General features: G+C 42.0%; 1 long non-coding RNA gene across 1 annotated transcript; it reads left to right on the forward strand.

Annotated features, from left to right (window-relative positions):
- The first annotated feature begins 24061 nt into the window (after positions 1-24061).
- On the forward strand, positions 24062-25723 carry LOC109203095 (uncharacterized). Its single transcript, XR_002063032.2, has 3 exons — positions 24062-24811; positions 25130-25265; positions 25491-25723. It is a non-coding gene; the product is annotated as an uncharacterized LOC109203095 (long non-coding RNA).
- Positions 25724-26019: the final 296 nt, after the last annotated feature.

Genomic DNA, 26019 nt, shown 5'->3' on the forward strand with positions numbered 1-26019 from the left:
GGGGGCTCCTCTGTCATCTTTATCTACATCTGTAGTAATGACTGAAAACCTTGATTTGCGTCTTAGAAAGTGAGGAAGAGTCCTGGCTGGGGTCAACAGTTCGCCCATACAGCTTTTACAGCAAAAACTATAAAAGTGAATGAAGACTGAAACAAGAATAAGCATAAAGAGTTCAGGGGGACATATATCATGTCGACATATGACGGCATGACGGCTTTCAGTCTTTACTGGTGACATTGAAATTTCCATGTCTGTGAGTATGTGAGACCCTAGTTGGGAGGAATCGAAGCCCCGTGTTTATGCATGCATCCTCCAGAAATGCAGATTGTATGAAAAAACTATAATATGTATAGGTACTTGTTTACAGCCACTCGTGTCTGCAAGCTTTTATAATTCCAGCCTCTAAGAAGGAGAATTTCTTTTAATGTTGATGTAATGATTTCATCTTTCTTACAGCCTGACGCTCTGTTAGCAAATTATAAGTTTAGCTGGTTAAGCATAAAATTGAATGTGCAAAACTTCCAATCTGTGCAGAGACAACACCTCAAACACTGCATGCACAGTCATCATCCTTCAGCGTTATCACTGCTTGCATGGTAACTACATTGTTAATAGTAATGCACACATGTATATATTATTCATAGGCAATAAACAGAGCTTTGTGGCTTCAAATTTCCACCTGGATGAGGCCTTTCTTTGGGGACATTGTATGTTCTCCTTGTGCTCTGGTTGCCTATCACCAAGGTCAGGTCAGGTCAGGTCAGGTTAGTGTCTGTGAATGGTTGTCTGTCTGTCTGCGGTGCCCAGATCATGCCTTTCTTCCAGCCAAGCTCCGGGCCCAAGATAAATGTCAGTTTATTCAGCGCTTCAATGCCCATGTGTATCCATAGGCAACAAGGACATCCAAGGTAGCTTCCTGTTCCTATAGTTGCCATCTCCATGCCCACTTTGGGAATTAGGGGTCCTCCATCCAACCAAGTGTGGGCATCTTTGTGTAACTGTAATGTAAAAGCCACACATGCTCCTCCTCCCACAGGTGTTGGGTATATGGTGTGACTGGCTGATCACTGAAGGCGTTTCTGCTGGCATATCACGGCGGCTCTTTCCAGGGTTTGCTTCAAAGTTGATAGTTGTAACAGTTACAGTAAACTGAATAGGTGCAGCTTGATATTAAGAAACACCAGATGTTTTACATCATATTGAAACAGCTGATGTTTGATGTCGGTCTCTGGCTCTTGATTTTAGCACATGATACTGATCAGGTACATATATTTCCATTTTTTCCAGCGGCTGTGGTCAAACTCTGATTCTGTTTATTGTGTCTGTGTTGCTAGTATGTCTGAGCTTGGATTTCTCTTATTCTCAGGCCAACTTTGCCCACTTTTTGCTCAAGATCTCTGATGAAGACTCAAATAAATTGTGACAGAGGAGAATTAAGTTGTAACTGTGACTAAACAAAGTTGTGAAAAATATCTTAAATTTGACTCAAACTAAATTATTATCAGGTGCTGCAATAAAAACAGCTCTCTTTAGGGCTGAAATGTTTTGTAAAATTTTTCCTCTGCATGAATGCTACATGACGGAACTGCTGTCTATGAGCATCCTACACAGCAGTTTTCACTCAGCCAAACCCCAGGAAGTAAACTGTAAACTCCTCATGTCTTGAAGTGGAGAACAAGAACAACAATTGAGTCTGGAGCCCAAGAGACAGATGGGATGTGGAATCAAGGAATGTTTCCTTTTTCATCCCTGTTTTCACCCAGAGGACAGTGCAGACATAAATACACACAAACAACACTGAAAAATGATTTTTTAGAAATCCTCACAGAAACTGGCCTGGCGATGAAACTCAACAACATCCGGATGGAACTTTTAGTCTAACGGCAGCACTGAGCTCTGAGAATGCTGCTGCTAAGCTAGGCTATTAAGCCTTTAGCTTAGCTTAGCAAAATGATCACAAAAAATCTTAAAGTTTTTAGGGTATATTAGCTAACACAAGTCTGTCTGATGTTCATAATCTAGTTGGAAATAGAAATAAAATACATATAATTTTTTTCAATTCTGTATTATTTATATAGCGCTAAATCACAACAGCCTCAAGCTGCTTTATACTGATGAGTAAAGACTTTACAATAATAAGATAATTGACCTCTGTGGGAGTAGAGTTTAGGCAGCTTCTCTGCACTGTGTCGGCACACAGGAATTATACCCTTAAACTTAGTCATGGCGTGTTGTCAAAAAGACATCTGTAATTACATTTATTCCCCAATGCTGTGTAATCTATTACTGTAAATTTAAATTGTTATTAAGAAATTATGAGACAAAAGAATGTTTTCAGGGTACGAGGTTTGTACTTAGCAGCTATCAGAGTTGAGCTATTTGTTCGGAGAAACTTGCAATTGATGCTCAGAATTGGCCCTTGTGACTTATCATTTACTCTAGTTTTTAAGCGTTTAGCACGTACAGAAGAAGGTAAACAGCAACAAACAGGATTTGACAACATTTTGTGGTAGTTTTGTCAGCTTGTGACTTTTTTATGTCTACTTATGATGATTTTGTGCAGATAGATAACCTATGATGGGCTATTCCTTTTGTCAGGATGGCAGATTCAAAGCCATCCATCCCTCAAAGCGTCAAAGACTGTGAATGTATGATTATCTTTTTGCCTGCTTGAGTTTTTCTTTTATTACATTAAACTGCAAAAAAGCAAAAAAATGTCAAGTTTTTAATTTCATAAAGGGGCTCCTTGTGCAGGAAACCTGATTGGCAGCAGACTAAATCATCCTTGTATTATGAGACATTAAAGATGCAGCATCATTCGCCTTCTACTCTGACCCACTGCACATGATAGAGCCATCAGCTGTTCTGCGGCTGCCACATTTTTATCTCTACGACTGTCAGCTGCTATCACGGAGACTGAGCCCAACATTTCAGAAACGTTTGATTCCCTCTGTGGCCTGAATACAAACAGAATCTGCAATGAAATACGAGTCGCAGACAATGTAAATAAATAAAAACATTTAAAACACATCACAGAGAACAGAGATCTGCACAACATTCAGGAAAACATTTGTAGGTTTGTGAAACCCTCCCTCTACCCCAGAATCACATGCTTCAGTCTGTTTGAGCCCCACAGAGACACACAATCCTATTACACACAGACAAATATACTTTAGTGTCACAGTAATAATGCTGAGTTCCCCACACGCAGACACACACACCGCAGTTTCATTTATCACACACCCACACACCCTTCGACATGACAGGACAGGATCGGCTGCAGAGCTCGTCACTGATAGACTCACCTTTCATCACGCTCGCTGATTACAATAATACACAATGAAACAATACCTGCACGTCACCGTCAACACTCCGGGCAGCAGAGCGGCTCTGACTCAGAAGAAATGTTTTACAAAAATTAGCTTGTTTGTTATGATGTGAAATTTGTTTTTACTCAATTATCGACAGTTAAGTAGCCCAAGGGTCCAGTGAGTCAACTGACAACCATATTCCATAGGTGTGCTGTTAGCAGTGGAGCTATTTGTTAGCTCTGATGCTAACAGACTGCTTTGAAATGTGAGAGAAGAAGTTGTTTGTTCATCAGTAGCATGAAAGGAAAACTGAAATTAAGCTAAATTAAGAGTTCAGATACAAACAACATGTTTGTGATGGAGAAACAAAGATGAAAAAATGTTTAGAGACACAAGATGCCAGATTACAAAAGACAATATCATAGATTTTTTATATACACACAAACAACAGATAGATAGAACAGAGAACATGATTTATTCACAATGTAAAGGTTCTGTCCAAATTGGAATAAGTTGTATCCAGACATCCGATTCAGCAGAAGGTGGTTTAATTGTAGATGTGCATGGGGCTTATACAGCCAGTATCAAGAATCTTAGACTTGGTCTGTTGAGAGTTATGCTGAAAAGCCAGTGTTAAAGAGCGTTATGGCCCGGGGGACAGAAGACCTCCTTAGACTGTCAGTGGTGCAGGACAATGATGGTAGTCTGTTACTAAACACGCTGCTCTGCCTCAGGATAAACTGCTCTCAGGATGTTATCCATGAACGATAGCAATTTATGGAGCGTTCTCTTCTCTGCCACTGATGTAAGGAGCTTCTGTTCCATGCCAACCACAGAGCCTGCTGTCCTAACCAGTGTCAAGGGGTGAAAAATGTACAAAGTTAATACAAAACAAAATGAATGACAACAAAGTTCAAGTTCTTTGTTTTTTAAATTCACCCGAATTTCACTGTATTTCTAGTTACATTAGAAGTCATTATAAGGATTTTGGATCATCGAATAAAAGAAGAAAAGAGCACAAAGTGAAACAAAATAACAAGAAAGCAAGAACTATTTAAAAAGTGCCATTTCCAAATAGCTGTAAGGCAGTATAAATACAACAGAACTGTAGAGGAGATCCACTGTCCTTGTCTCTCCTCAGTGGCTTCCAATCAAATGTAGTAGTAATTTTAATATGTTATTATAATATCATGCAAAGCTTTATTTAGCAGGGCTGTTGAAACTTGCAGTCGGTGTCTCTGATCATCTCATCAAGCCTGTTGAATGGCTTTCTTCTGCATTTCTTTCAGTTTATTCTGGGTAAGTGGGTTTCATTTTCCCCTAGGATTCACGCCTATCGCTACAAAAGTACATATGTCGACAAATGCTTGGATATGTGTTTAAAAAGCACTTTACAAATTTAATAAGTTATCCAAAAGTTTTTCTTTAACTGCTGTGAGTTGAGCTTTTTTTTAGCACAACAGGTGATATTGAGACTAGAAAGCGTTGTACTTTGACTCCATTGATCTGTTCAGTGCTGGCAGGAAGCTTCTGGGCTAAGTCTTTAGATAGATGAAGGTATCAGGATGTATCAGTGTGGATCAGCGTGGATTAGTCCCAGACAGATAATGAGGGGAGTTGGTTGATCACCGTTAACGCGGCACTCAGTCTCTTCACCGCACATCAAAACAGACACACATTCCTCACATGCTTATGAATGACAGCCACTGGAGGCGGAGAATAAACACCACGCTCTGTGTATGTTTACCCGAGTGTGTGTGTGTGCGTGTCATACATCTACGCATTACCTGACGATACCTGAGGGGTGGGCGGAGCTGAGGGATGGGGGCGTAAACACACCCTTCCACACCACATTTACATTCCTGACTTAGTCACCAAGGCATGTGTGATGTACGCTAACTGACACAAACGTTTGAACTTCTACCTTCCTGAGGATCCTCAGTGTGGACTCATCACCAAGGCCGTCCCCTAGAAGAAGGCCCTCTGTCTCAAAGTAAGAATTACAAAGTGCCCTAACGTGACTGGTCTGAATTCATGCCACATAAACAAAGTTAAACTTATTAATGCAATGTATACCCACTTTCCACAAAAGTCCCTACTTCTCAGAAAAAGGCTCCACATGTTATTGGTTTGAGCATCTGGCCTCACTTTCCACAAATATCCCCACTTGTCAACAGCGTGCCCTCCTTCCAACACTGTCCTGACATTTCAATGTTCAGACTTTTCAGAAAATGTCCTCACAAAGGTCACCACTTAACCAAAACTGTTGCCAGATTAAAAGAATTGTCTTCAATTTTCAAAAATGTCCCCAAGCTTTGCAAATCCCCCACTTAACAAAAACCCTTCAAACCTTCCTGATAAGTCCCAGCTGTTGGTTGTAATCCCCGGTTTTCAAAAAGTCCTTCAAATTTCAAAAATGTTTGCCCACTTTTGAAGTAGGTCCCTGCTCATCACAGGCGTCCTCACTTTTCCCGAAAGTATCCCAAATAAACATCAAATGTCATCGAGTAACAAAGTTCCCTTCCTAAAAGATTTCCCCCACTTTCCAAATATGCCAACTTTTTCAACCTTGTTGAAAAACCATGGAACCATCTGTAGTCCTCAGTTTATGAAAACATGTTTCTCAAATAATCACACTGCCGTAAGAATATGTAATAATCTTCCACATATGGAAAAAAGTCTGTTTTTTCTTTGCTGAATTTGAAATGTTTTACTCATATATGTTGGGAAATTCTCAAATTCAGAATAAATAGAAATCCTTCATTCCATATAAATCTTATATGTGGTTTCATTGGGAGGATGTTTGGGCATATTGTGGTAATATTCTGGTTCAAAAGCTTCTATAAGCACAGAGGAAGAGGCACACACTGCGGCACACTCTGCTCACATGGATGCTCTCGCTCATCTACATGCATACCAACGACACCTGCCCCCACCCCCATTACACCCCCTCCACTTCCTTAGGAACATACATACACACTCAGTGTAGGCTTTAACTGGTTCACAGTAAGTAACAGATGTAAAGGAATATTGGGCTTGGTTATGCATTCTCCACATGTCCCACCTGTGGGTGTGTAGAGGTCAAAGTTCAGCAGCGGGAATGTTAACCTAACCAGTTTTTGTTAGCTCCAGCCAATCAGGATAAAGACAGCAACCACAAACACTCCTGTCATGTGGCATGTTGGAGTTGAAATCCTCCTCCATGTCTCAGTGTGATCTCTACTGTTTGCATGCAGTAGTTTGCGAGTCCTGAGGCAGAACTGGACCAGTTTCAGGTCAGAACTGTGAGAGTCTGGTGAGTGTCAGCAGGACCGACAAGTGCAGCATCAGTGGAACCTATTAAAGCTCTGTCAAACCCACATTAACTGCATTTTTTTCTGCAATTCGAACTCTGGGATTCTTCCTTTAAAATAAAAACAAGGAAGATAAAATGGACTTTGTGTCTGAATTCTTGTCCTGTGTAGTCGGCTGCCGTGAGGTCATCTCTGGTACATTTCACTCATGCACACCATGAGAATAAGTGTCTTGTTGTCTTTGTGTGAATGAGGATGATATCTGCTGGGGAGGTCAGGCTGGGGGATGAGGAGGAGGAGGCGCTGGCTTTGCATGAACTCAGTCTCATGATGTTCGGGCTGGATTTGCTCCAACGTCTACTTCTTCTTTCAGGAAGTCCCCTGATGAAACACCAGAACACTCTGAGCTCTGAGGCTGAATGACTGACGCAGAACAACACGGCTTCATTAAGCTATCAGGGCAGAGACACAGTTCAATGATGCGACTCACCTCACACGAGTACAAACTTCTGGGTCCCAGAAGCCATTTTCTTTAAAGAGCTTGACACAAACCAGAATCTGACATAATGCTCCATTACATGCAAATGTAAAGTTCCTGAAAAACAGAAGGATGCTATTCTTCAGCCATCAAATTCACAGCAAAGAATTCAGTTGCACGTTGTACTTCTGTTCCCCAGCACAAAAACATATTTGTGCACAAAAAAGCAAAAAGCAAAGGAAGAATCAGCACACCACAGATGACTTTAAATCAAACAGCATATGACTGAGACACAGCTCTAATGTAACAGATTTTAAAAAGTATTAACTATTTAGGAGCAATTTTATACTTAGTCCCTCATCATATTCAAAGGCTCAAAAGTAATTGGAAAGTCGAGCAGTTTCATAGCAAGTTGAGGTGTTTCCTCATTATTTCCTGAGAAAAAGCAGATAAAAAATCCTAAGTTGATTCTAAGTTTTGGTAACATGCGATCCAAAGACTTGATTCAAGTAAATGAGGCCATCGTCAGACTGACAAGCTGAAATAAATCAGAGAGATAAAAAATTTAGGAGTGGCCAAAACAACGGTCTGCCTAATGTATTCCTTCTTTTTCAGCTCAGCAACACTGAAAGGCCTGGAAGATCGCAGAAGACAACTAAAGTGGACGACACTTTAGAATTCTCTTTGTGCTTAAGAAAAGTGCTTCGAACCAAATCAAGAATGCTCTCTCAAGAGACACTTCCACTGGCAACAAAGCACAAATCACTGGTTGCACTCGAGAACAAGATGGCAAATTAGACTCTGAGAGAGGGTACTTTTATTGTAAGACAAAGACAAAATGAGCTCATTTCTCTGCGTCTCGTGTAGTTTCTGCCATTTTTTTCCCATCTTTTTCCAGCAGGTGTGTATTGAAACAATAATTCAGATGTGCGGTTAGACTCCATAAACAGACCACCCCGCTCGACTAATTTCGTAGGTTAACTGCAGGCGTTAAATTAACGGGTACCTGCGTAGTTATAGATTTGTTTTTCCGGGAGGAGCAAAATTAAGAAATGTGAGACTGAGCAACAAAAAGTCTGTATGGATTTGAAGTATTACGTTTGGTTGGTGCACCCAGCAGGGTGGACCCCTGGTGGGGCATAGAGCCATGAATATGAATGAGTGAATGAATGATTCATTAATGGAAAATGAACACTTTTAATGCAATAGCACAGAGCTTTATGTCGCTAAAATTCTTCTCCTCATTTCTTCTCCTTAAAGAGAGAAAACCGCGGCACTACACAAGTCCCAGCAAACATAAATGTACCAGGCTGGAAACATAACACAGAGAAATGTTAAATGTTTATCTTTCTATTCAAGCAAAGCTAAACTTAAAGACTTTCACACACTCTTACTAAAGTGAACATAAGCCACAACAATATAAGGAAGTATAAAGCAAAAGCTCTCAGCTCTAAAAACAGTTTTACAACATTCTGCTTCAGAGTTGTGTTTTTAGTTCATGTTTTTCACTGACCTGGTCTCTCACTGGCCAACTTTCTGCTTATTTTGCAGCATTTTACTGCATTTGTGGTAAAGACCTCTCTGGTTTTCATTCTCTTCCTCTCTGCTCCTTCTTTCTGTTGTCTGAGCCTTGGCAGCAGGGCGAAGGCTGTAACGTGCAAACATGTCTCAAGAAAATGCGATCAAGTCATTTTTGGATCATTTTGACATCTCCCTCAACTCATTCTCAGTCAGGGTTGGATTAAAAATGCACAAGTTGTTTTCATTTTCTTTAGTTTTTTTGCATCTCTTCTTTTATATATCATTATCAAATATATCATTTTTATATATATATTTTATTTATTTTATATTATTATTTTTCTTATTTTTTAACATGTTTAATGTATCATTTTGGCATGTCAAGTGTACAGCACTTTGTGTTCAGCTGGGGGCGGATCTGAAAGTGCTATATAAATAAATTGCTTGCTTTTATTGTGCATCTTTTTCAGACACACTTTGCAGGTCAGTTTGGAAATTTACATTTGTTGCGTGTTATCACTAGAAAAAGAAGTTCAAATCAGATTGTCCTCAGTCGAGGAAGTGAATTTAAACTATCCCTGGCTGCTTTCTAGCCCCCAGGAGTTTCTGTGCAACTGCTGGCCCCCAGTCGGGCCCCGGGGGCCTCTGGTTTGAGAAGCCGTTCCTCGTGTTGGCCTGTGACAGCCTGTTATTTCCAGCACTGACAGAGCTAAAACCGACCACCCCCCCGCCGCCTGGTAATCTCCTAGAATTCCAATAATTTGTGCCGTTGCGGCCTGTCATCAGTCGCCAGCGTCGCGCCGCAGACTGGTTGGTCCGGCTCGGCGCGGACATGGATGCTGAGCGTATTGTTCTTTGTATTTACTCAGAACTGCAGCTCTCACAGTCTCTGTGTGGCCAAACTGCGGCTGCCTCCAGTAAAGAGGCAGAAAGGGGCTAAAAATAGTTTTTCTGTAAAAATAGTGGAGCCGGTTTCTGTTCGGAGGCTCCACTGAAACCAGAGGTGCTGTTTGAGTTGGAGCAGAGTGTGGGATCGCTGCGTCTCTCTCTCTCTCTCTCGCTCTGGACGTCTTCCTCACACGCCCACATCTGTGTGTGTGTGTGTTTGTGTGTGTGCGGATTGTCTTTCTATGTTTTTGTGGAAACATTTTCCCTGAAACCATCACTGTGAACACATTTTGGCCGGTCCTCAGAGCTTCAAATCATCGTGTCACATTATGTCAACCAAGGTTCTCACAACCTCAGAAAGAGCAGTGTGCAGGAGTCTACATGTAGAATCATCTGTGTGTGTGTGTGTGTGTGTGTGTGTGTAGTGATAGTTGAGTGCAACATGCGGATTCATTCACAGAGGTGCATCTAAATATGTTTGTATATGTCACTTTCCTTTTTTAAACAGACATGAAATATGAAAGTTTAGAATATGAACCGTTAAGAACAGCTAATCATTCAGAGAGGCTCACTACATCCAGCAGAATCCTGAAACAGCTGCTCAGCGCAGATTTTTTAATAGTGATGTTGTTGATGATTAACCGTGAAGGATTTTTGTGTCATAAATTACAAAACCCCAAAACATGAAAAGAGGATATTGTTTTTTTTATTTGTGGGAATCTAACGAGGAAACAAACGAGCATCATTAAGAAGGAAAAATGATTCAGCCATGAAGAAATGTCTGTCAGCGCTGAGTCTGCTACCTCCGTGTTGTTGCCACACTTTAAAACTCCACTTGGGCCTGAGCGAGTGTCGTCAGCAGGTGGGCGTCAGGGTCCGTGCAAACATCCAGAAAGGCCAGAAGGAAGCTGAAAGAAAGAAAAAGTGCAGCGGCCCGTCACGTTTGTTTGTCTTTCCATCAGACTTTGTAAATGCTCTCAGGATATAAAGACACTGACAACACTCTACTTCTTGAAACGACTAAAATGAGCCCGTCTGTCTCAGACGTATGTGAGTGTTTCTGCAAGTTTATTTGTAAGCAACGCGTTCTCAGCCCATGTAATCTAATGCTGCTTTGTCAGATGCATATCTTCATTATGTGCACACATGCATGAGCTGCAGTCATATCAGCTACTCACAGATAACAGTAGCATTTTGCAGAAAGGTAAAATCCGCATTGGGAAGTCAGAAAGGTGGCACAGAAGTCATTTGCAGGTTTATCAGTGAGGATATCTTGGTTCGCACCCCACTGGGGACCTGGTGTTTGTTTAGGTTTTCTTCTACCCCCGCTGATAGGTTCAGGAGCCAAAAACTGCTTGGGTATGTTTAGGAAAAGATTGAAGCATTGGTTAAAACACAATATTAATCACCAGGAGACACCAAAAGACGGCAACCCAGGGGTTTTGATATAAAGGCACCAGCTGGACCCCTGCAGTGAGAAGAGTCTCGTCTGAGTTTCCTTTACAGAGTTTGAGTTCTCACATCACATTTTCTTACGATGTCATTGAGCAGTCAGGCAGGTCTATCCCTGCGGGATCTCTAGAACAGCTTTAATACTACAACAGTAGCATCTGCAGAACAAATACAACACCTGTAAATCAGCCCGTTTTTTTTCTCAGAGCATCAAACGTGCAGGATTTCCTTTGGCATGTTTCATGGTCAGAGGTCAGCTCGCCACATATGGAGGCTTCTTAAACATCTCTTGGCGTTGCATTTAAAAGCACCGAGCAAGCACAATTTTGTGTCCACAGTTAATTTTGTGAAGGAGCGTAATTTTATCCTAAACTATAATGTTTTCCTGGACCTAACCAGTGAGTGAAAGAAAAAGCACACAAAGCTTCCAACCAGGGCAAGAACTGTAGTCCAATGGCTGACTAAATGGGAAGATGACCGTTATCTCCTGGCATCATCGAAACAGCGATGCCAAAGGACAACTTATGCAACATTTGACAAAACAGCATTATTTAGCTCATTTGCCCAGTTTGAGAAACAGCAGCAGGACCAGAGGCAGAGTCGGAGTTAAACAGTCAGGGCACAGTTGGTACAGTTTCTGTAATCCGATTTACAGAAACTGTAATGTTAAACTTTCTGAGCTGAGGGAACTGTAGCTGACCTGCAGCGAGCCACAGTCTTTGAGAAATTTAGAGCCAATTTAAGCCAATGGGAAGAGAATGAAAGGGGGTTATGTGAGCTCGAGAGTGGGATCGAAGTCTGGCTGCAGCATTTACTATCGCTTGGATTTCTCTAAACAGATAAATAGGGCATTGCAATAATCGAGGTGCAATGACAGAAATGCATCAACAGTTTTCTCTGGTTCAGCTGAGGAGACTCGGGCTCACAATTTAGAAACGTTCCTTAAAATAAAGAAACAGGAACGTAAGATATACTTTGCATGTAAATCAAAGCCCAGAGAGGAACCAAATATTACGCCCAGATCACGAACACCGGACTTCACAGATGAGCAAAAGGAAGCAATCACTTGACTGATTCTTGAATATATTTCAGGAGGAGCTACAATCTTGGCCTGAGTCACGTTGGAATTTAATTCTTGTCAGCTGGGCAGCCTGCTCAGCTATCCATTCGTTTCCACTTATCTTTTTCAGGGTCACAGGGGGCGCTGGAGCCTATCCCAACCCAAGAGGCAGGGTACACCCTGGACAGGTCGCCAGTCTGTCGCAGGGCTAACACATAGACAAAGATTCACACCTTTGGGCAATTTAGAGTTTCCAATTAACCTATCCCCACTAAGTGCATGTCTTTGGACTGTGGGAGGAACTCAGGACCTTCTTGCTGTGAGGCAACAGTGCTAACCACCGTGCTGCCGTGCTCAGCTAGGGAGGCTTAAAAGGCATAAAGAGCTGAATGTCATCGGCATAGGAGTGATAGGCCAAGGACTGTGATGGAGGAGAACACTCAGGGAGACAAAGTCCTTCCAGACAAATAGGAGAAAAAGCAGTATAGCGCTGAGGTAGAGATACCGAGGAGACCTTCAGCCTGTAAAGTAAAATATTATGGTGAAAGGCAGACTGGCGTCAAGAAATACGAGTAGTGAACAATGCCCTGCATCAGATGTCATTGGAAAATTATTCTAGACGTTAAAAAAGCAGCTTTAGTGGAGTCTGAAACCCAGATTGAAGAGATTCAGAACTTTTTTTTATTAATTTGCTAAGAAATCGCAATTTTGAAATAGGCCAAAAATTACTGGCAGAACTGAAGTCAAGATTTGTTTTTTCTAAGTAATTTAATTAGCTCAAAAAACACCCAGGCAGGTTTTTGTTCCCCCCTCTGGTTTCTAAGCAGAATCATTGACGTTTATCTGCTTCCTGCTTTGGTTTGACTGCACTGACAGTCATTCTGGACTCATGGGAGAGATGTGACGTGCCTCCCTGCAGCTTTGGTTGTAATCAGACTCTAAATGATGACATTACGGACAGTAGCTGGTGGAGCCAGAGGCAGGTTAGTGGAGGAGAAACTGCTTGAGTGTGTAAACTCTGAGGTTTTCTGAAACAACAGGCTTCGGTCTGCTGGGAGCCCAGAGTTTGACCACAGGGAGGTTTTAATGATACTGTCCAGGAGCCCAGGACGGAAGGAGGGAGACATGGGGGAGCGTAGCATGAAATCTCTGAGAAAACTTTAACTTGTATTTTAATTTGGGAAAAGGGAGTGGGAATCAGACCCTGAGACGACGACGTACAGCTTTTCTTTGGTTTTCCTCCTCACACTTTACTAAATTTTACTGCCTTCACAATCCTACCAGAAAGAAAAACAGAAATGTTACAAGTGATGATCATTAGATAAAGTAAAATCTGCGTTTTTCTTATAATTTTGGCTTCCGTCTCACAGCTTCCCAAGTTTTGAGACACGGCGCTAAATCAAGATTAAACAAAAGAAGAAACAAAGTCACAGCAGTGGTGTAGACGAGTGAACATAATCAGGCGCAAAGTGTTGGAATGCGTCACCAGAGCCAAAGCAAGCCAAAAGGAAATGCACACACAGGCAGCCAAGATGAGAGAACGAAGAGCACAAAGATTTGAACTTCCAGGATCACTTGGCTCAGGTGCGACCGGGTTTTCCTTTTTTATCTTATAGTCTTGAATTTTCACCTAATCATTTTGCATATTCTATGACTGCTTTAATTTATCATCCATCATCTTAGTTTTTCTTAGTTGTGTCATGGTGGCAGCTGGTTGAGACGTGATTGTAGCCCAGGAGGATCCCCAGCTATGCCCAGACTGGCTAGCTATACAAGCTCTCCAAAACCTGCAGAGGGAGGTGTACTAGAGGTTCCTGACTGGATCCCCAAACCACATCAGTTGGCCTGTTTTGAAGGAGCGACTCTACTCCAAAGTGCTGCAGGATGCTCCTCACTCATCCTCCAAGCCAAGTCACAATGAAGCCACTTGTATCTAAAGCCTCGTTCGTTCCTTTACTGCCCAGATTTCATGACCGCGGGTCAGCCGGTAAACCAAAAGCTCTGCCTTCATACTCACTTCCCTCTACCTTTAAATGAACCCTTTTTAAGGTATTTGAGGCTTTTTTACTCCACAATGTGACCTCTTATTTCATCATTTTTTGCTTATGATAATGGAGCATCAATCAGTCAGCGCACCATTAGACACAAGACTCATGTAGATAGGTAAGACTGTATAGCTATCTCACCCTCGCTGTTACAAACACACATGTATGCAGGGACAAAGCCAAAAAATCTGAAAAACTCTTGGAAAATGTTTGCAGAAGAGGAAATAAGCACTATGACTTTCATAAGCTGATGGATGCTGCAGAAACCTGATTATCTGCATCTTCCATCCAGCCTGACCCGACTGAAATTCTTCCAGGTACAACAAACACAATTTTATGACATCTGAAAATGGTTTGAGCATTTCAGAAACGTTTGTTCTCAAAATGATACCGCAACATCGTTTCAATAAGTGGATTCATGTAGTGCATTTGAAAATGAGCCCATGCATTTAAAGATGAAAAGAAATGAGGCTGAATACAGATGTGGAAAACAGCTAAATTTAGCAGCTCAACCTTTACGTCGCTTTTATGTATGTAAGCGAGGTGGTTTCATCCTCCCTTCTGGACTCTCAGCGAAGAAGCCAGACTCTTTAGGTGTGTTTAGTTTGTGTTTCGGTCCTCAGTGGGACTTTCTGGGAGTTTTGCCATCAAACACACATTGAGCATTCCTCCCAATTTATAAGCGCAGATATGAGCTCTCTGGGGTCATTTTCACTCATGATTTAGTCTTACATAACAGAGGAGCTGTAGATTAAATCACTCTGACTCTGGTATTTAGCAGGAGAGAAACTGCAGGTCAACCAGTGAGGAGTTACCTCCTTCATCCTTCCTCCTCTTCCTTGGTTGTGAGACCTGCAGGGATTAATAACACCAGAAAATTCCTCTTGGATTCTTCTCCACTGTCCATTCCAGCTGAATCAGCTGAGACAAACATCAACAGCGTGACTGCCTCTCCCTGCAGTTTCCAGGGCAACAACGATCAACAGACGCACACAGAGCTTTCTCATTTACTACTTTTTTTTTTTTGCAAAGAAATCAATTAAGCCAAAACTCCAAAAAGACACCGATCTTTAAAGGTTGCCTCTGTTTTTTATTTTTATTTTCATTAAGCTGAACAACTTTAACATTTTTGTCATATGTCTTTGCAAAAAAGTTCTACATTTCAAAAATGTTCTGCTTTTGTAACTGTGTTAGTTAACTGTGTAAAATGAGAATCACTTTTCTTCACTTTGCATAAATGTCATTAGTTTTGGAAAACACTGCAAACCCGTCCCACTTTTTGAGATCGCTGGCACCTTCCAAAGTTCTCCCACTGTCCAAAAAGTGCCTCCAATTTTAAAAAAAAAGAAGTCCCGCATGTTGCAAAATTCTATCCTCACTTTGCGATAAAGCTCTCAGTTTTTAAACAGCTTTTAAAAGGTTTTTAGAAAAACACCCTCAATTTGCAATCACATTTTTTCACTTTTAAAACATAACTCTGGAAAGGTTTTTCCAGAAACTCTTGTAATGTAACCCTGAGGGTGAAAGTAAGTTAATGTAGCGTCCCATGAAGTAATGGGAACTTGAGCGTGTGTCTGTGTGAAGAGGACAGTGTTGCTGCCTGTAGCTGCACTAAAAGCCAGTGACAAAACACAAAGCTACTCTAACTGCCTTAAACACAACACACACACACACACACACACACACACACACACACACACTTTAGTTAAAAGGTGTTTAAAGATGATGATGGATGAACACTTGAGCCTGACAGTGCTTGATGGGAAACTGCAGTAAGAGAAAGAGAAGAGGGGGACAGGGAAAGTGAAGGAGGGGCTGCTGAAGAGGAGCAGGGAGAAGGAGTTTCCACCTCGGGCACTAAACTCTCTGTGAACCAGAAACTGTGATGGAGAGCTGAGAGACTGAAGTCACACACACACACACACACACACACACAAAACAACAGTCAACAGTGTTTTGTGCTTGCACTGAAGAATTTCCACCCTAAGAGGGACCCGTCAGAGACGTTAGACTCACTGACCTGATGTATCATTCACATTATCACATTATGACATTTAGGAGATGGCAAATGGGTTGAAGAGCAGTAAGTCTGAGCCTCATTCCCCACCTTATTTGCTTGGTTGGCGTTGCTCTTTGATGTTATGCACAAGAAACATCATATGAAACTCAGCAAAAACAAGTCTCAAGCCAGGACAGGTTCGCTGCTAGTCAAGTCCCAGTTCAAATCAGTTTCAGATACACAAGTAAAATTAAATGTTGAGGGCCAAAGTCAAGCCAAGACATTCAGACATGCAAGCCTTGACAAATGAATACATTCTCAAGTCAAGGCCCATCTTCAGTGATGTCACAGGTCAAATCGACCCGAGCCAAGTCAGGACAGGCGACGGGTCCAGAGAAAAATGTGTAACCAGATTTTCTTTTGTGCTTCAGTGTAGCTTTGACATGTACAAACACAGCAAATGCTTTGCATGTTATGCTCCATTGTAGAAGCACAACCAGACACAGTTTAACGTAAATAAAGTCTTTAACGTTACACTTTTTTAATTGGAGGTGGTGTTTGTGTTTATGACGACTCTTATTTGTCTTCTCGTGTGTATAAAATACGAGTGCGAAACAAGTGTTTGCATACATGTGCCGTGTGTGAGTGTTTAAGGGTAAATACTCTGTGGTGTGTTTCTTTGTAACAAACTTATCAGACTGACAATCAACAAGCCTAGGAATGTACAATTGTGTGTGTGCAGGTATCAGCGAGTGCAGATGCTGTATGATATCAGACTGTTTTTGTAAGGTGGGAGTGAGAGGCCGCTCGATGAAAAGATACCACAGAGCCAGAAAGAAAGACTGCAAAGTATGAGAGAATAACAAGGTATTAGCATAAAGGATAAAAGGTTAAGAAAATCATATAATGGACATATTTATAAGCTGTTTTCATTGTGGTTCACCCAGAAGTTTTACTTTGAAAAAAATCCTAACCTTTCAAAAATCCCCCCGCTCTGGAAACGTGCCCGCTTCGCAAAAATATCCTCCACTTTCCAAAAATCCAGAAAGCTCCCCACTTTGCGATAAAATTTCCCACGTTAAACAAAAAGTTCCCCCTTTGAAAAAAAGCTCACCCTTTTTCCTTTAAGTCCTCGCAGAGACTGAAGAAGCAGTGTAGCGCTGACTGTGAGTGCTGCCACATGTTCTCCAGCTGTAAACATCTGTTTTCAAATGTATGCACATTATGCATGAAAACAAACAGAGACTGTGAATTTATTTGACAGATACCAGGAAACTGTGACCTGTTACAGCGCAGAATCCTGGCCTCTGATTGGCTCATGTGGGCTGTCAAGACAGCGTCTCAGTCCTCGCTTGACCCGCAACACGCTTCAGACTCTAAACGTACGAACACGTCTATGAAACGAGTCTCCGCTCTGTGACCTTTGTGTGCTGCAGCTCGGCAGGTCACCTGTGATCCAGACCCCAGAAGTGACATTAATAGAAAGAGTTGCTCACCACTGAGTTTTCGCTGACTTGCAAATGTCCGTCCACATCCCATAATTCCGTGCGAGTCGATCCCTGAAAACCAGAAGTGAAAGTAGGCAGATGTTTCCACGTTCCACGGTCAGCAGTTTTACACGAGAATCACACACAGACGCTCAACGGTTATTCCGACGCACATCCAGCTGTGCGCTCGGTGGAGCTGCATGAATGTGTGTCAGTGAGTTTTGGCGTTGTGGCGCTGCTGTGGTGGCGCCTCAGCTTTCAGTCGTGCTCCAGAGCTGTGGCAACATTTCTGAATACAGCAGTTACAAACTCGGGTACAAACTATTCAACATGTCGTTGCTGCAAAAAAATCAAACACATCTAATCAGGATCTCGGTGATGTCAGTTTCTCTCTTTGATTGCGTCTTCTACTTTTGAAGTATTTTGTAGCGTTTCTGCATGTTTTCCTTCTTGTGTGTTCATGCACATGTGTGTGCTTCGAGGCTACAGGCCTCTCCAGGTGTTTTAACACATGCACAACAGCCCTGAAGGAGCACAATTTGAGAATGCAATTGTCGCAATTAGTTGGAACTTCCCTGAATTGATTTATCACCCCTCCAGCTCCCCGGTAAATTGTGAGCTCTTCATTTAAGCTCCAGAGCAGATTATTGTCTGCAGAACTGAACAAAGTGAGCAGAAGAAATCTAATGTATAAGAAAGTGGAGGATTGGCTCCCCTGCATTACTGTGTTTCAAGGAGCCAGTGTCAAAGTCACCTGTCATCCAGAGTTTGCACATATTATATATTTGAAACGACTGGCATACATTCACTTTAAAATGCAGGTAAAATGTGTTTTTCAGCAACAAAAAAGAAGAAAATTGGTGCTTTAAATAAAGGTCTGCAGCAGCAGTTTTAGCAGTGACTGACTCATCATTTTTTTTTCTGGGAAAACATAAAAATATTGCAGTAACAGAAAACAGTGTGTGTAGGAACGGGCAGCCAGTGTGTCTGCAGCTTGTTGCTGGCTGTGTTTACAGTGAATGGCTGCAGTCTATTTAAAGCGGCTTGGTGTATTTATGTCAGTTGTATACAGCGTGGAGGAGCCGGCGGGGCTCGCTCTGCCACTGCGGTTCACTTTGGGTCATTTTGGGCTCCAGGGGTTTGTAGAGAGGGAGAAAAAAAACAGGTTGGTTTGTTGTCAGTGTTGAGCTGAGCTGACGTCTGGGCTCGACGAGGCCACAGCAACTTCCACCAACACAGTATCTGAAAGTGCATTTCAGGTAAATTTTTTAATTTCCTACTTTCACTGAAACTACACCAAACTTTAGTAAAATGAATGTTTAACTGTGTTTTTATAGTGCAAAAAAGTAAATGCACGTTTGAAAGTTGCTCTCACGTACGTGCGTGTACATCCAAAATCACATTTTAAGATTATTGTGAATAAAACATGTTTGAAGTTGAGGGAGACAATGAAAAGTTTCCATCAAATCACTGCTTTGAGCTGCAGACGTTTGTTTGCTTCTCCAACGTGTGTGAGTCAAATCTGGATCCATTTCATTTATGACACAGACCATCGTTTAAAGCAGGCGGCGGAGGTGACAGCCCGTGACATCACTGATGAAATCACAGAACTCTGACATCTGTACAAACATCTGAAAAGATCAGTCAAATTATAAAATCATTACCTCTGATCCAATCATTCTGCGGGCATCCATAAATCAAGCACTGCAGGAATATCAGATCACGTTCTTTAAAACAAAATCACAGCTCCATGACTTTATAAAATCTCCACTGATTGGACGATAACTGCATTTTAATTCTCTGGATTTTCTCCAATCAGAGACCAGAAATCTTGGCATGGCATTTCCAAACAATTATGCGTACGTAAATTGATCTGAAACGTCTCCGTTTGGTTTTGATTTCTGAGCTGCGTTATGAATAAATGCAGGCCAGCATGCATCTGGACACAAGACACAATTAGATAGACCAACAAACAATCATAGCAGTGAAACATGTGATGCAGGGCTGCGCGGCGGAAAAGCGTAAACAAATATCAGTCACTGCATTCTGAAACCCGAAATGTTCACCGTGAGAGCAGAGCAGTAAATTGCTACCTGACAGGATAAATTCAGGGTATGATCAGACAATCGGCCCTTCTTTCCTTCCAGTTGGACGCTTACTGAGCTGAAACCTGAGTTTAGCTTCGCAGGAACTCTTTCGTTAATCAGCGAGGTCTGTGCACAATCAGCGTGTTTTACTCTGCCAGAGAAGCTGCATCGGTTTGGGTCGTTTGGGACTGACGGGATCGAAACGGCAGAGTGTGAGTGTGAAAACCTTCCTGCTGTTTTCGTGTTATTTTGATGCTTGTTTGTCATACATATTAATGTGCACACACTGCACGCTGTAGGGCTGCAGGCCGGACAACCTGACCGCAGCCAATCACCTGCTTCCTTTCTTGACTTCCTCCTGCAGGCGCTCAGAGCTGGGTGCAGCTTACATAAGGAAATAAAAGAACCATTGAGCTGTGTTTATTCCACACATCCTTCGTACACTCTTTATATAACAGTCAGCTCAAAGGGCTGAGACGCAGACGGAGCCTGAGCGGGGTAAAGTCCACCCTGAACCAGTAAGCAGGATTTATCTGAGCAGACTTTAAACCGCTCGAGTTACTGATCAACCTGCAGCCCGAGGCCTGAGAACGCCGCACGGCTGCTGCAGCACACAGCCGGGGTGACCTCTGACCTTAAACAAGGCAACAAACCACCACCTGCCGAGCACAGCTCACAGTCTCTTGATACAATGTAACCTGTATCAGATGTACATAAAGCGTTTGTTGCATTTACTGTAGAAGAGCCAAATAATGTTCTGTACATGCACTAAACCAGACTGACACCTTTGAATTTGTTTCCAATAAATATCTGCACAACTTTTCAAACAGAGTTCAAGAAAAAGCTCTAAAAAACATCTCCGGCCGATTAAGTGCATGAAAAGAGCACCTCAAACAGGCCGTGTAAGAGTGCACAGGCAAATGTTCCAACTAAGCATTCATCTATTCTGTGTAAAGTCATTAAAGAGAATCTGGGGAAATCGCTGTGGTATCTCCCTCAGGCAGGATTCTGTAATACAAATCATTGCACAGAATCCTTTTGAAACCAGTGTATTCACTCCAACTACAAACGCAGATTAAACTTCACATTGTAGAGAAAAAACTGATTTAAAGAAGAAGCAGGCATGCTGCTCTGAACCAGAGCTGAAAAACTGTCCTGTGGTCTGACCAGTAATCCTGACCCATTAGTCTGGGAGCTAAACTGGCCTGCGGACTGAACCTGTCATCTCCTGAAAGCACACACAAATAAATAAACTCCCGAACTGTCGAGCAGCTGGAATCTTGTAATGAACAAGAAGGGAAAAACATTTGGCTTTCAAAACGCTGTCGAATAGTCTCCTCGCTGCCAAGCACTTCCAGACCGGACGCAGCGCATCGCTGTTCTGACTGGTCTCAAACATGTTCCTGGCTTCAGATTTGATACGCTGTCTTTGTCGTTGTCGCTGACACTCGGTGAGTCCTGATTAGAAATTTATCTGTAACGATGATTGTCCCACCCCTGCCACCAATGATCTAATCAACAGCTATAAGTTTGAACAGCAGTGTGAACTGTGTGGTAGCAGCTCCGTCTACTCCGAGCCGTCCCAGTATGTGCATATGTGGGATTTGTTCAGTGCTGAGGTTTTACACATGCATGTATACATATATACAGTCTCTATGTAATCAATGTTTCTGTCATGGTACTGGGTCATGTGACCCAGTGTTTGAGTTTTTATGTGTCTTTTGTATTCACTCGTGTTCTAGTTTAGCTAACCTAGTTAATTTCTAGGTTACTGTTAGTCCTTTGTTTCTTAGTTGTTTCTGTCATCTCCCCCTGTACTCAGTCTCCCTGGTTCGTGCGCCTACCTGTCATGTGTCATGTCTCTGTGGTTATGTTGTCAAGTTCGCGTCATGTCTAATCTCCATGTTTCCTGTTTTATTTTGAAAGAGTCCAGTGTTCCTTGCTTATTGTATTTAGTTGCACTTCCCCTGTCCTGTCATTAGGTTCATGTGTGTCAGCTGTGCTCCCATGTGTGGCCACTTCCCTTGATCATCCCTTATGGGTATTTAGTCTCCGTGTTTCATTCAGTCTGTGTCGCGTCGTCTGTGTAACCTTCCCAGTTATGTCTCGTCATAGTCGTCACAGTTCTCATAGTCACAGTCATAAATTAGTTTTCAAAGTTTCATAGCTTTATCACAGTTTCATAGTCTCGTATAGCGTTCAGTGTCATAGGTTTTTCATACTCTGTTTTCCAGTTTAAAGGCTCACCTTTTGTTAAGTCATATCGCGTCTCCTTGCCTAAGTCTGCTCTTGGGCCCTGCTCTAACTAACACACCGGCGCACCTCGCTGTGACAGTTTCCCACATTCCTTTAGATAGGAGGTTCAAAATAACTGCCACAGAGGAAATGGAGAAATGACAGCCAAGTACCAACACCTGCTTCTTGAAGGATCTTGTTGCTCCTGTTGCATCATTTTCATTTATGTAATCCCACAGCAAAGTTTGGTTTCATCCCAAAATAAAACTATAAACTTCTGACAAATAAACTCAAAATTATACTCACATGTTCTTCAGATACTTGATGTGATGTGTACATTTGTAAACTCCATGAACGTGATTGGATTTATTACATTTCACAGGTTAGCACTTAAAACTTACTAAGTAAGTAACTAAGTAATTTTCTCAGTCATTTCATTTTTTACATGTTAAATTTTGGGAACCTTTTCATTTGATGATTTATTTTAAGATAATTTAGATACTGTCACGTTTTCAGGTTCGTTTACTTTTTGTGACAATGATAATTATGTCAAATATCTAGTGCTGTCAGCATTAATCTCGCTAAAATGACCATAACGCCATAACCGCACTAATGTGGCAAATCTCTGTTAGCGAGTTATCACCCCGGGGCAGCACGGTGCTAACGCATTAACGAGCTAACCGCACTAACACGTTGATGCCGTGCAGCCCCACGCATGGGGCGATCTGCGCTAAGTCGCTAACAGGTATTTGCGGCGTTAATGCGGTTATGGCGTTAACGTCATTTTAATGAGATTAATGCTGACAGCGCTACAAATATCATTATTTCTCTGTTTTTTTGGCATATTTTACTTAAGAAAACACCAGCAATCAGAAAAACGCTGCAACAGAGGGGAAGTGTTTCTGGGGAGACAATAACCCGACGGACCAAAGCATGCTAGGTGTGTTTTATTATAATTCATATAATACTGATGACGGATTTTTAGGCTAATAGTTAGGCTAACACACTTACCTCTCATCTTTTCTTTCCTCACAAAACCGATACATCCTCCACTTCTTTTAAGTGTCTCCCAGCGCAATGGACTACTTGCAGTAAGGCAGAGGTTCCCAAAGTGTGGGCGGTATGAAAAGAAAAAAAAAAGAGCGCTTGGACACTGTGGACAGGTTTTTGACGGGGCTCCCACATAAACGCAAAGCAGGAGATGAAGCATCGCCAAATATGTTTCCAAACTAACTTCCTTCCAAGCCAAAGACTAGAAAATATGGTGAAGCATATCTTCCTTTTGGTTTCACCTGCACAAGTGCCGAGGTAGGTCTCCCCTGCAAAATTAGTTTCCCTGCGTCGGGAGCAGCGCTGGGCTCTCCAAATCACGGACAAACAGTATCCCACATTCTTGATTTTTAGTTCACAAACACTTCTTGTAATGACTAACTACTCCTGACATTTTGGACATGTTAGCTCTTTATGCAGTAAAGTTACAGTGGGATACAAATAATATCAGGCTGATCCTGCCATAATTTGTTCCCCCGGTTCAAATCACGGACAAACAGTATCCCACAGCTGTTTATGTGTTTAAACCCATTTTGCACAGAGAGGCATTTTTTGAAAAATGTATTGACAGCAATGTTGAAAATTATTACACAGGAAAAAAAACAACTACACGTAAAATAATCACACCGTGACGCCTCTGCCTTTCTAAATGCAGGGACAGTAACTGCGTGTGTATATGTAAGCGTGTAAAACCTGCAGATAGTCAGATTAACAGTATTTTGTCTCTATCTGCCATTCTGCAATTCATCTCATGTAAACAATAACGTGGCGCACAGCGTGACGTGAAAAGAGGCACATACCTTTGACGTTGCGTGACGAACTCTGTAATCCTCGTCCACACGTAAACACAAAAAAGGAGTTTTAAATAATCTCCGTTTTCGGTGAATCGCAACGCCGTTTACGTGTTGACGAAAAGCCCAAACGCATAGAAACAGCTGCGTTTTCAAAAATACCCGTGTAGGTGTGGACGTAGCGTAAAAGAGTTAGTAGTATATTTTATTACTACCTGTAATTTATTGCCGTTTACTTGTATTTGCTTAATTGTTTACTAAATGTTTGAGGTGTGAAATAAACCGCAATGGAGCAAAATATGGGTGTGTGTGTTTGGAGGATGTGTTTGTGTGTGTGTGGGGGGGGTTAGGTGGTGGGGGGGTGCGAACATTTTTCTTGTAAAAAAGGGGGGCCTGGCAACAAAAGTTTGGGAACCACTGCACTACGGCATGTGACGTATTTCCGTTTCCAAATACTACCGCTTGGGCGTTTCCGGTATGTTTGTTTATCTATCGGTAGCTACGCTAATGTCACTTCAGAATGAGTATAAAAAGGAAAGTATTTAAAACAGAACATTTTCAAAAACAGGAGAAGAAATACTCCGAGCATTGCTGTGTCCCACTTTGTTCGGCTTCAGCCAAATTTAACGGCATGCTAAGTTTTCATGGCTTTCCGACCCATTCCGACTTGAGAAGACAATGGCTGGTAAACATACGCCGGGATCATTTCACGATTACCTCTCACACCAGGGTCTGCAGCAGACACTTTGCCAGTGATCAACTCATAGAGCCAACAACCCTTGATGGTCGAAGGCGGCTTATTAAAGGTGCTGTACCAACACTTTTTGAGTGGATTGGCTTTAAAGTTGAACCACCGCGGCGTAGTGTTTGGGAGAGAACGGAGCGACGCCCTGAACTAGTTCCTCCTGACGATCAAGAAGAGCACAGTCTTACAAGAGATCATGACTACTGCTCAGTCCCTGAGCCGTCTGCATTGGACATAATCTGCATCAGCTGCAGAAGACCTGTCCAAAGACGTGGAGACTCTGAGGAAGGAAATACAGGAGTTACGTGTCCAGCGAGAATTTGGGTTACAGCGTTTTGCTGGCTCTGACACTGACATCCGATTCTACACCAGGTACACCTAAGCTCTATTCAAGCTAACTGTTTAAAATATACCAAAGTCACCATCAGTTAAATTTCGAAAGTGTTTCCAGTCTTAATGAAAACAAAATAGATATTTACTTTTTCTCTGCTGATTGTATGTTTCATGTAGATGCTTTAGTATTTAAACGATATCCTAATGCTACAGGTAAAATACGACACCAAATAGACTCTTAATCAGACTATGTTATACAGCTCACCATTAGCATATTTGTCACAGTTTACATTATTTTTATGTCAGTGTGTAATGTTAACTAATGATTGACATGATATATGTCTCTCTCGTGAATAGATTTCCAAGCTATGATCATTTGATGGCATTTTGGTTTTTGATTGAGCCTTGCATCTACAAAATGATCCGGGTTTCAAGAGCCAAGTCAGCTGCCAATAGGAACGAAGAAGTGCTGACACCTGCACGCACATCAATGGTAGGTTATGGGTTTGTTGGTAGTTAGAACTAGAGGTGTAATGTTAATGTATTTATGTACAATAACATTACATTACATACATACATACACCTGTGTACTACAGCACCTCATTGTTTACCCCATGGTACAGTATGGTATGCATAACCATTAGAAAACAAGAAAAGCATAATTTTACTAGTTCATAGCTTAAGGAGTAACATTTTCCCTTTTGTTTTCACCTTCCAGAGGCAGCTGCTACAGCCAATTGACGAGTTCTTTCTTTTCCTGGTTTTCCTGTCAGTTGGTTTGAAGGAGAGGGACCTGGCCTGGCACACCGATTTAACATACACCAGTCCACAGTGAGCCGCATTATCGCAACATGGACAAATTTTCTTGCCACAGCACTGGAGTCTCAATGCATCTGGCTTACACGTGAAGAAGTGCAAGCTTACCTCCCTGAGGAATTCAAAGATTTCTCAGACACCCAGATGATCCTTGACTGTACAGAGCTGAGGTGTCAGACACCATCCTCACCACTTCTCCAAAGTGAAATGTACTCTTCGTACAAATCCCACTGCACGATGAAAGCCCTGGTTGGCATAGCTCCACATGGTCCAGTGACAATCATCTCTATGCTGGTTCGGTTAGTGACAAGGAACTATTTAAACAATCAGGCATTGCTGAGAAGTTGACTGAAGACATGGCAGTGATGGTAGATAAGGGCTTCCTAATCACCGATTGTTGTAAATGCAAAGTGTACTGCCCACCTTTTCTA

The sequence above is a fragment of the Oreochromis niloticus genome, linkage group LG1, assembly GCF_001858045.2.
Source record: "Oreochromis niloticus isolate F11D_XX linkage group LG1, O_niloticus_UMD_NMBU, whole genome shotgun sequence".
Classification (NCBI taxonomy): Eukaryota; Metazoa; Chordata; class Actinopteri; order Cichliformes; family Cichlidae; genus Oreochromis; species Oreochromis niloticus.